This window comes from Mya arenaria, chromosome 7 (genome assembly GCF_026914265.1).
Source record: "Mya arenaria isolate MELC-2E11 chromosome 7, ASM2691426v1".
In the NCBI taxonomy this organism is placed as follows: domain Eukaryota; kingdom Metazoa; phylum Mollusca; class Bivalvia; order Myida; family Myidae; genus Mya; species Mya arenaria.
In genome coordinates this window covers 49139799-49152755 of record NC_069128.1, presented here as the reverse complement: position 1 = coordinate 49152755, position 12957 = coordinate 49139799, and the positions used below count along the sequence as shown (strand labels likewise).

General features: G+C 35.4%; 1 long non-coding RNA gene across 1 annotated transcript; it reads right to left on the bottom strand.

The window, feature by feature from the left end:
- Positions 1-359: 359 nt before the first annotated feature.
- On the bottom strand, positions 360-1661 carry LOC128240330 (uncharacterized). Its single transcript, XR_008262146.1, has 3 exons — positions 1547-1661; positions 1011-1113; positions 360-477 (listed from the first exon to the last, which is right to left on the bottom strand). It is a non-coding gene; the product is annotated as an uncharacterized LOC128240330 (long non-coding RNA).
- Between the last annotated feature and the right edge of the window lie 11296 nt (positions 1662-12957).

Here is a 12957-nt window from a genome sequence, read left to right as displayed (position 1 = left end):
CTGTACACTGGATACCTTAATTGTACACTGGATACATTAAAATCCTTATTCGGTCATTATTTAGCATATTTGTACACCAACAAAGTTTTAATTGACTCCTAAGACATTTCAAAAGAATTATTTCGTGAAAAAAATATTTGACAATGTCATGAAATAATTTAAAATTTTGGTATCTATCCTAAGACTCTATATAAATATTTCCCCAATATTTTCTATCGCCTATCAAGGGGCGTTTCAAAATCTGGCTCAATTGTTTACTGCTACGAGTATGTGTTGGTATAACTCCTTATAATATAATATTATTGAATCCGTTAAAACTAACCTCATCTTAAGTGTCCGAGGACTGCGCCACTTCAATGTCTTCAGGCCGCTCAAACATAACCTCATCTAAAAAGTCCGAGGACTGCTCCACTTCAATGTCTTCATGCCGCTCATTCCTCTGTGTATGTATGAAACCCTCCTCAATCTCACCTTGACCTTCAGGGGTCAATAAATTGCAGGTATATGTATTTAAACAGAAGAGACAAATACCATGAACTATTTCTAGTCTACTCCCTCGAGTTTTTTTTGTTCATTTTATGTGGGGGATTGTTTGCATATTTGTGTATAGGAACGTCTATATCTCATTTTTAAGTGAGAGTTGACAGTTAATGTTGTGAAGATACCCATAGTAATTAAGGCAACTTCAACGATGGCCGTCATTTTCTGGGAGGGGGGAAGTCATATTAAATTTAGTGTATCTATTAAATACAAAAATATTTTAACATTCATGTTTGCACAGTGTAAGTAATCTTAATCCGTAGAGACTTCGTACAAACTAACTATAAATACCATTTTTGTAATGTACAATTCAGTAAGGTTCAACATTCAAATTCGGCGGCTCACAGGGTGATGCCACTGTCAACTACACTTGGAGTGTAATGACTTCCAGACTGTTTTTTTAACAAAACAACCTTATAATCAAAATCAATAAACTTCAATTCAGATACAAACTGCTCAGCTTGACCTACCTGATTTGTTACACAAGGGAAGGAACTCTGCCAATGAATTTAGGGCAAATGTCTTCACGGGTTCAATCTTCCCATCAAAACCCTGGAGGTCTCCGACCTCAACCTAAATGTAATGGTGTAGTGTAACCATTCAGTAAATGACCTTGTAACGATATTGTTGTTTGTAACCATGCAGTAAATAATAATTATTTTACGGTTTAAACAATAAACAGATTAAATAATTTGTATTTCAAAAATGAAGACATTATTTCTTACAAATGTTAAATTTGTTTTAAGCGATTGTCAAAACCAGATTTGTATTCAATTAAGGCGCAAATTATTATTTTGGTTTTCGATATCACTGCCAAATATATCGGGTCTGGAAGTTGTGATCTTCCTTTCTGTTTTCTCATATACACTGTGTTTAAGCTCAACGGTCAACGTAAACTCTGTATAAAGACAATCAAGCTAATGCATCTTTCAAGTCCAAGAAACTACTGAAAATTCATCCCAAAAGGAGCAAAAAGTAATAGTCAAGAAAAGTCAAAATCCGTCACCTGGTTCCTGCATTTCTCAATCTCGCCAAGGTTGGACTGTAATTGATGAAGTGTCCTTGTAGCATTGATCTGCTCCACGTGTAGACTGCTCCAGTCATGTAGCCGATTGTACTGTCAATGATATATACATGGCTGTAAATAAAAGTAGAAAATATTTAAACGTTTGTATTGCAGAGATACATGACTATTAAATATGCTTCCTCAAGAAACTTAGTTTGAAATAAATAAATATTTTCCTGTATTTAAAAAAAGAGAAATTGAAAATATTGCCATGCAAAAAGCACATTTTTGGATACGAAGACCACCGCGGATTATACGCTAATACTCTCCTTTTTATTTTTCAAACTAGAAAGAGGCATAACTGGACAATTATTCAAGTCAAAGTAGTGAGTTTAAACTATTGCTATTGCCTCTGGCAACATTTGTATCTTATTTCATATGAATATCTTGAATGGTTACGAATTATTGTGAAGGTTAAAGTTTTTGTAGTATTACTTTTCTGCTGTCAATAGCATCGCCATCGATATTTGTATGAAAAACTACATAAGCAAGCCCAGTAGTCGAAAGAGTCGAAAGTTTAAACATAAACCCCGTTTAAAGGCACAGGGTAAACGTCAAAGACAAAGAACACAACAACAAATAATCACAAACGAGAAATATGGAACAACAGCACAAAACTCCACAAACAACACAGGATATGTACATATATACTATTTTATTAAAAGCTATGTGTGTTTATCAAGGATTGTTAGGTTATTACGGTCAGTTTAATGTAAATTTGCTGGGGGGGGGGGGGGGGAGGGGGGAGGTTGGTAAACCAGTTTGCATGCACAGCTTCACTCTTGTACCAACACTCCCGAATAAAGTAAAAACGTGAAAGGTAAATCTTATCAAATTATGCATTTTCTTGAGGAAACTTAATAATAAAACAAATAATAATAAAATATAAGGTAAACCTTCAGTACTTTAATGATAAGTAATAAAACCAACGGCTATACCAACACCGTGACTGATTTTCTTCAAACATCATCGAAGTTAAAATAAAATGAGAACAATATTTTCATCAAAAAGTTACCTGACATCATAAAATTAAAATGCTGAACATTTTTCTCTTCCAAAAACGTTCCGAAAGAAAATGGCGAATTAAATGTGCCATAGAAGTGTGATTTACAGTCACAAGAGTTTTCCTACCCATTCTATATTTAGTTTGTGACTGTCAATTCTACCAAGGTCAATCTGTACGACCGCGAGGAATTTCTGAATTGCCGGTTCCATGCGTCGTAGGGGGAACTTTCTGTACTCCATATTGTCTTCTTCATGAGAACCAATCTCCTCAAAAGTCGCCATCTTGGGTCAATGTACACCTGTTGTTATAAACAAATTGACAAATTAGTGCATGGCTACGGGTTTTTTTTCTCTTGACACGTTTCTTAAAATTAGCATTAAGATGAGGCCATAAGGTTTGTGATGTGGTCATCCACACGTTTATAAATGAATGAAATGCCATTTTAGTACGTTTCGTCTTTTTTCTAAGAACCGGTATTTTCAAGACGTCATCTCAGCATGTAGCTATATGAGTTTAGGGTTCCTGTTCACATGTGGTCATTAACAAATTCATTCCATATCAGCTTAATACGATTTTTTACTTTCTAAGAACCGGTCCTTTTAAAGGTAACTATCCATGCTGCGATTTACAATAAATTACGTATAAATCTTTGTTAATTAGCACATGGACAAATGAATAAAATGTCATCTCACTAACATTTATCTCCTCCTAAGAACGGGTGCCCTAAACCAGACAAAAGATACCATCTCAGATGCAGGTATAACGTTGTTTGGCTCTTTCAGGAGCTGTGAATATGACCTTATTTCAGCCAGCCCCATTTTAAATGAAGGCAGAGAAAAAAACATTGATCCCATTTTGATAAGCCTGGTGAAGGCAAATTGTCTGAAAAAACACGCGTATCACATTTTGATGCCTTTTATGCATGGCTTATCAGACAGCAAAAGGACAAAATAAAACTTGGCATCAATAAAGCTTGGACTTAAACTAATACTTAATAAGTTTTAAATGGACTCGTTCATGTTTATAGGGTGTGACATCGTAAAATTAGTTTCGCGTTTAATGTGTACAAAATGCTTATTTCAATGATAAAAATGATCAATCAAAAACATTTGGCGTACATGTAAATAAATATTGAAACTCGTGACAGAATAAGCTCTATTTCGCCCAAAGCGCTAGAAGCACGATGTAAAAATTGTATGATTGTATGTTTTAATTTAAGAAATCCTGTTCAAATAACTAGCTACAAGTTGCTATTTCAGGTGTGTTGATTAAAACAAGTATATAACTCAATGTCAACAAGGGCAACTAAATATGAGTACGCTTGAGTCGCTTACTTACAAGCGATACCCTGTATACATGGCATATTTTGTATTTGATACAAACTTAATTACGAGAAACAAACACAAACAACTGTTCGTTATTATGTTGACCTTTGGGGTGGTATTCAATATTCAACTTTATTTAATCTTATGGTCATACACCATTGACATCATTTACTCTACTGGTCGGTTTTGAATATCCAGTAATCCGATAAGCTACGTGTTACTTAGATCCAATTAAGACCAGCATATAATACCAGCCTTGATTAGGTATAAAGAGCTGATAGTGTTTATTCAGCATAAAGTGGAATGATCCATGCATTCCACCCCTCATTTCTGTGAACAAGGAAGCGGAAGCTCAGGATTATTTTCGTTTTTCATATAAAAAGTCTACAACGCGGCATATGGTTGGATATACCTGATCATCTAGTAAAATGATACTTGGTTATTTATTGTTCAAATGGCTAAACTGACGATAGAAGCCTAATACCTATGTAAATAAAACAGTTTTCCGCTGGATTAGCATAGGCTACATTTCAACAAAATAGGCGAAGGGCAGTCTTTAGAAAAGTTGAATCGATGTTTGTTTTGCTTCACGCGGTAAAGGAAAATAACGCCACAAGTCACGTGGATTTACCACAATATTTATGCACAGCCAAAATAAAACTGCCTGTGGCGTATCCGTGGTCTAGTGGTAACACACTGGACTGTCTATCCAAAGATCGAAGGTTCGATTCCCCGCCTAGAAAGAATGCGAATCGTGTTCCGGGAGGGACGTTAATTTGGGGATCTCGTCTGACAATGCTTTACACTGGTGCACGTTAAAAAACCAGGGTAGCTTTTACCAGGGTAACAGTCTGTCTGTGCACTATGCTTAAAACACCTAAAATGACTAACAATCTTATCGTAGCACTCGCCGAATGTGCAAGGCCCGAGTGCGAGTATAAATAAGCTTATGTAACAGTCCGCTGTTGGCGGCAGATGTGCGTTCATAGAATAACATTCCGTTATAGACGGAAGTACGTTCATAGTACGTATGTTTACTTGGTTGGTAATATGCAAATTAGCAAAGGCCGGGTTCTGTGTGAATAAAGATTTTAGTGTAAATAAAGACCAGTGGACCCCTTCAGGGTCGAGCATGCTTTTCTCTGAAGGGATCTGTTCGTGTTTGTTGGTCTCGCACGTTACACTTACATCCCCACTCCATAGAAAAAGACATTCGACGTACTACTACAGTTTTTCAGTCGCCTTTTTCTCAAGAATAATCCAATGCCTATCAAAGTATTTTATTTACAATATTTATGCAAAAAGCTACAGAACCTAGCTCAGTAGCAAAAAGTTAAAACAGTGCACAGTGCATACACACACACACTATATATATATATAAAAATAAAGTAGTCGATGCAATTAATACGTTAAAGCATCAACATTTGATAAATAACAAATACATCCTTCTTTCTAAAATGAATTATACAGGAACAAGCCAAAGAGCCCATAATTTATATACATATGACTATTATGAGTGTTAGCTATAACCTATCTGAAACAATAACTTGCTTTAAAAGAAAAACCTTTCTTATAAAAGAGGATACATATAATAACATTCAGCGGCATGAGCAACTATTCTAGCAGCCATCTACACAACATCAGCACCGGCAGCAGCAACAATCACCGCCACAGAGGCAGACTGGGCAATTCAATGTGCAATCATACATCATTCATCATAACAACAGCAGCGGTAGCAGCAGTTCACGTTTAAACATCCGTTTAATTCAAGGGCGTCAATTGTACTCTGAACGACGTTATTACGCGTACGAGTTGGTATTCGAACATGATAATCGTGATTTTTTGAATTTGTTCGTGTATTCTGAGTTTCTGCCAATCTACATGACAACGTTATTTACCATAAAGTACCGCGATGAATTAAATATTCGTGTGGAATCAACAATGCAATACGTTGAGGTCTTAAGAAGTGCTCTCCTAGGTTCGATGGCATCATCAGAAACGGTTAGATAGACAGGGGATCAGACATGAGCGACGACGATCAAGATGAATAAGAGCAGCTGACTTTTTTTAATAGGATGTAGTATTTTTCCGAGTTGTCACGACAGAAGAGGTAGAACAATTGAGAAGACACTTTTTAAATATAGCGGAAGCAAGGGCAGTAATGTCAGGTGCGTCCATGCTTCCCGGTTCATTGTTTTGAGTGATAAACGTCCTCGATTCGGTGAGTATTATCACTGTTTTCTATATGTTTCAACGATAATTTTAAGAAACGACCTTGTGCACCGAATGAAGAGCAATTGCTCGTTTACGAAGACGCTTGTTATAGATCAAAATTATGTCTGTATTAAAATATCTCGTGAAAACAATGCACGTTCTTACTAGGCTTCCCGACTCACTCAATGCATTTTTTGCTTCAAAACAACTATTTAATACCGTTCTCTTGCTTACAAACCCCTACCGATGCTTTATTTTGGTCAATAACAGTATTGCTATTGTTTTCCGAATGCAGACAGCTAATTTTGGAGTTAAATCGGCTTATTTACGAAAATGCTTGCTGGTTCATTCTGTACATTTTTAAAAAAATCCGTCAACGAACAATTATTTGGACTACTTCAGGTCATGATTTATGACTCATCACTTAGTCCACCTAAATGGCCGTCAACGAGTCTTTTGACGATTTTTTTAATATGGCAGACTCGTGGTTACAGGGATACATAAGAAATGTCAAAATAATAAAAAAGTATCCCTGATCCCTCATTATTGTAGCTAACTCATCACTATACTGTACATGCCAAACTAACTGTTAACTGTGCGATTGTGTACTTCGTTTATTGTTTTGTAAAATTAAAGTATTGAATAAAAAATTTAAAACTTAAGTAGTGAAAACTAAATCTAAAAAAACATTCCTTTTTCATTAAAAATCATTGTGCATGCTTATGGTAAACCGGAGAAGAAAAGTGAGCCTGGTGTGGGGCTCAGACTCACGACCGCAGGAACACTAGCACGGCGCTCTTGCCAACTGAGTTAAATTGGCAGCTGGTTTCAACTCACACAGACTGGACTCGTCCGCCCATTAAAGGGACTGTCTCACAGATGATAAAATAACGAAAAAAATGAAAATTGTCGAAAAATATCATAAATTTGGCATCAATGTGTACAATGCATTGAAACGTATTTACTGAAGTATCACATAGTTTACAATTTATTTAAGTTCAGGAGATATTTCATATTTTTTTCCATTAAAAAAGATTACCAGGTAGAATTCATTCCTTATGCGTGATTAGCTAGTCGGTGTCCTGAGATTCCTTACAGAAAAAAACTTTTTTTGGTGCTTATAGATCTGTGACACAGTCCCTTTAACCATTTAGGCCGACATGTAGGCACTTCTGCTCTTTTACTGCTGCCACGATTTTGGGTAACCTGAGTGTAATTATGCCCAGTGAGGTGATTAAACACAACACCGCAGCCGGAACTCTATATAGCTACTCAGAGCTAACTCGGCGGCTGGTCCTAACCCAAACACACTTCAACCCAGTTTAAAAATTAAAAATGTTTATTGAATAAATTTTTTTGTCATGGCAGAGTGGGGCAGATGACTCGCGAATACTTTAAGCGATAAAGATGTATGAATGGAATTACAGAAAAAACACTTCAGCACAAATAATGAAATCAAATGTTTAGTAATTCATAATTTGTTTTAGACGGGAGGGTTCGGGAGGGGTTTCCCCTCCCGACAAAACCCCTCCCGACAACCATCAAATTTGGCATGTTTGACCTGGTTTCAACAAGCATTATAATGTGAGTATTATAGATTATGAACCCAGGGGAAGTTTCAGCATAAAAGGCAGTGTTTCTTTTTGGCAGAATTACATGATAATACTAGAGCTACAGTGTCTTACTGGTGATTTTTTTACAAAGGTTTTCAGAAGGATACCTTTAGGCGAGATGAAATGTATTGACATGTCGTGCTTAAACTGGCACATATTTCTGCACATAATTTCTTTAAGTTAACCTCTTTCCAAAATTATTGAGCTGAAGGCATGAAAGACAGTTTTAGACAAACTCTTTCCTACAAAGTAAAAAATGACAGTTAAGTTATTAATTATGTAAATGGGGTGGGTTCGGGACGGGTTTCTCCTCCCGACAAGCAATGTTAATAAAACCTCTTTCTCCTGCATATAATCAGAAAATGCGGGGTCATCAGTTCAGCACAAAAACAGTGGCGGTTTTTGCAATATTTTTCAGAAGTTTTTAACATGCTTGTAGGTGTGCAATTTACTCTTCCTAACAGCTGTTTTGACTTGAGATAGAATATGGTAGAGAAATATTTTCTTCTCAATTTGTTCTTAAAACACAGTGTATATGAATTACTAAAAAAGCGATATTGTTAATGTAAAATTAACAAGACATTTACAATGCCAGTTCTAATATAGTAAAGCATAGGCATAGTAAAATTCAAAACATTTTTATTATATATGCTTTGTGGTGATTTATAGACATATATAAACAATAAAAACAATCTTTCACTGGTTCAAACATATTAATATATTTTTTACTGTTTGAAATTAAAGCCAGGCTCTCAAATAGATATTGAATCCCATCAATTTAAACTCGTATGCCAGAAATGTGTTGATTGAGTATGTTGTAGGCTATAAGGGTGTCAATGATTGTATGTTTGAGTAGCTGTTGTGCTGATTATTTATTTTCCTTTCTTATTATTTTAAACAGACCCGGGAGGAAACGATGATGAACCAGCCAGACAGCCCGCCTGCCACCCGGCCGAGATGTACTTGGTGTATGCCAACATGCCGATATGCTAAAATTTGTTAGCACTTCAAGAACTTATGATGGAAAATTGTATCCAAACTGAAGTATAAAGTGAGCAAGTTTGGTCATATAAGACCATTGATACTGTTTGTTCCATTCCTAATGAATTTCTTTCATGTTGTTTGTCAATCATTTCTGGTGCGGCTTTGATAATTATAATAATAAATAATATTATTTTCTAATGAAACTGCTGGCTTGTATTAGTCTTTGGTCTGTATTGTGCACATTTTGTTTGCTCTTTTAAGCAAACATTACATTAATTGCAAATTCTATAAGCCATTAATCAAAACTTACTACACGCCCCACCCCCCCCCCCCCCCCCCCCAGGTCCGGAGAATAGCCGGGACTTTGACTTTTGGTCCAGCCAACCCCGGGTAAAATCCCAGCCTGCGGGGACAAACTGATGGTTAAACCCCGGCCAAATGCCACCGCACCCTAGAGATTCTATATTAGGCCCAATCTCCGCGGTCACCCGGCCCTGCGGGGCCACCTGGAAAGTAAAAACACGGTCCTTTTCCTCGGTATACCCCCAGACCTGAGGGGGCCGTGGTTACAATTGACTGGTGCATTATGGTGTGCATATGATTTTCAGCTTATGGACAAGAAAACATCTACTTCAACAATCACAGCAACACAATGAGATCCCTATTTTAAAGAAATAATACCACCTTTCATTAATTCATTTATTCATTAATTAATTCATGTATATTCATTCATTTATTTATTCAGTTTATACATTTAAAAACTTGCCATTTCTCAAGGCAAAAGAAACAAAAAAGTGAGCCGCTTTCATAAAGATTAGAGCCTTTTCCCTTCATGCATCTGGGTACTCAATAAGATGAGATTAACCTTTGAGTTGTAAATAACTGATTGCAAAATGTCTAAAAGATTATATATTTCATAAAATTGTCCTGAAAATCCTTGAATTCATATTTTTTTTGCATATTTATCACATTTATGATTCATAAAAGATTGTGTATGCCTCAAATGAGTGTTTACATGCCTTTTTCAAACTTTAACAGTAGTGGCAGATAGTTTTATTAGTGTAAAACAATGCTTTTGTGTCTTGCTTGCAGATCATGATGTGCCAATAAGCTTCAGTTAGCTGCGGCCTCCCCCCCCCCGCAGTAGTCCTGCAATCTGAATCCAAGAGATGCAGCTCTGAATCCAATATTTCAGAAGAATGAAGATGTTAGTCATTTCTGTAGTACTTGTTTATGTGTAAATGATTCCAAAGAGTGAGATTTATAGTAAATCAGGTGTAAATAAGCAACTAATAGACAATGGTGAAGTGCTGTACTCTGAATTAATAATGCCAAATCTAGCCTTCAAAACAGATACTTAAAGTATTTTTTTTAAATGGGCATAATAATGCTATCTCTGCATTTTCTACATCATGTAGCCACCTCATACATGAAAACACTAGCAGTTGTCATTAATCTTTCAGTTTTGGTGTTTTTTAGCCATTTCCTTTGTTGCACCATTTCTCCCAGCGAAGCATACAATTTGGCATATAGTGGTGTTTAGACTGTCTATAAACACATAATCACTTAATTTCTTTTGTTAAACTGAACAGTTCTGTTACCTTTGTATATAAGTAGACCAGAAAAGCAAAATTTTGACAAGTTGAAGCATTACAGTTTGGCTCTATGTCTTTTTTTATATAAAACACTAAGCTGATGAAGTGGAAAAACCTTATTTTGCTTAGAAAACAATCTTAAAAGAGTAGGCAGGCCATTTTTGTGGTTTGTTTTATAGACACTGTTGAAAGCTACAAGGAAAACTTTACTTGGTCAAATTATTCCAATGCATAAGGAAATAATGCTCTTCAAAGGTTTGCGGCTTACTATTTGAGGGAAATGGCTGTTTCTGCTTTTTTTATGAATATACCACAGGTGCTAATACTTGTCTCATTAATTTAGTGTTTAATATATCATTGTTAAACTTTCAGTATGTGTTGCATATACCCTGAAGTTGAACTATAGGAGTTTTGAAGTATTTTTCTGAAAAAATGTTGCTTCAATAGGCACACAGTTATCTGCCCCCGTTGACCAAGATCCGGATGTGAATACAGAAAAAAAGAGTGCTTGTGTTCATGTATCAATATTTTATTAAAGTTGAATGAAAGAGAAGATACAGGTGGCATAGAGCTTAACATAGTTTGACACTGTATTGCAAAAACTGATAGTTTTCAGTGTAAAAATTGGAAAAATCATTGCCTGTGGAACTATGAAAATTGCTTACATGTATTAAAATGTATTGTGAATCTGGTTACAACCGGTGTTTGCCTTATTTCTAAACGACATTTCAATAAAAATGACAGCTAATGTAAACAAACGATAATTACAGAATGAATTGATTAAACTTGAAAGTTGTGTTATGGAAAAAATCTTATATATGTATATAAATGTAATTCCCCAGTAAAAATGTCAGTGGAATACCACTGGAATACCAGCGGTATGCCGGTGGTATACCAATGGTATTTCAGTGGTATACCAGCGGTAAATTTTGGTGGTATTCCATTAAAAGTTTACCGCTGGTATTTCAGTGGAATTCCACTGGAATACCAGCGGTAAACTTTTAGTGGAATACCACCAAAATTTACCGCTGGAATTCCACTGGAACACCACTGAAATACCAGCGGTAAATTTTAGTGGTATTCCACTAAAAGTTTACCGCTGGCATTCCAGTGGAATTCCACTGAAATACCAGCAGTAAATTTTGGTGGTATTCCACTAAAAGTTTACTGCTGGTATACTACTATACCAGTGGAATACCAGCGGTAAACGTTTAGTGGAATACCACTAGAATCTGTGACATTAATTTGAAACAATATCCATATTACATGTTACAACATATTTACTTCCAGGTCAGCTTAATCAACAGCATTATAGAACAAAACTTAAAGAACAAAAACATTTGATATTAAAAAAACTAAGTAATGCAATTGAACACACATTTATTTATAATACTAATTCATTAAATTATGTAATTGTTTAAGAAGTTAATAAAACAAGTCTAATCATTAGAATTAGGAAGATGTCCATTTATAACACTTCCACTTTTTATGGCACATAACCCTGTTGTGAGTATATACACATTGCAAAATGATGTAATCATTGTAGATGATGATGGTTCTTCTTCTTTAGGGTTGTTGTAAAAGTTAGTTATTCATTTAATCACAGCAACTTGCCAAACTTTTTTAGCATCTTGTTAGTGTAAGCCAGTCCTTCACTATACAGCAACAGTTTTTACTTCTTCTTTTTTTATTATGACAGTTAAGGGGCATTGTTCTCGTAGTAGAATGACTATGTTTGAGAGAAATGGGTCCTCCATGGAAAAACAATAAATGTACGACTTTGTATTAACAGCTACACTCACTTCTGTCAAATATATATTTGATTCCATTGAAATCCACTATGACGCTTTCATGAGTCGACAAGAAAAAACTTCATAAATTTTAAAATTATCTTAACTATAATCCTTACCAATAACCCCAGTGTCGTAAACAAGTGAGCACCTGCAGAAATTATACAGGACATGTTGGTGGATGGGGGCTCTGTACGGTGTCAAAGTGATCAGGGTTCAGGCGTACCGTACCGGTAACGGGGAAAGTTGACATCCTCACTTTAACTAACTGCATAACTGGTTGTGTATTACTTGTCTCCATTGAGTCTAAAATAGACAATTATTTCAGTGAATATCATAAACAATTATGAGTAGCACATGATTTCTTCACCCAATCACCCAAGAACATTAAATGAATGCAGTCACAAATCATAAATTCTAAAATGTCACATATTTTCGCGACTTCTTTAAATTGTCTCTTTTCCGATCAAATGAAAGTATTACACAAGTAAAACCATTTCAAAGCGATGAAGCGAAATTGCAATAAGTGCTTTTGTTGGGGTTTTTTGTAAAAAAATCATAATATTTAATTATAAGAAATTAAATTAGTTAGAAGAAAATTCAAACTGACGATTGACATGCTCTTTCCAGAAATAACAGTCACTAGATATTTTCATTGAATAATTTTGTACATTTAGTAAGGAGTCAAAACCAATTTAGTACAACAATAATGTACAAGTGATAGGCAAAAACTCACCAGTTTGCCATAGTGGTCAAATTATCTACTCAAAAATTGAAAGCTTCATCCATTATCGTCTGCAAAGTGTACTTCCGGTTCATTTCAA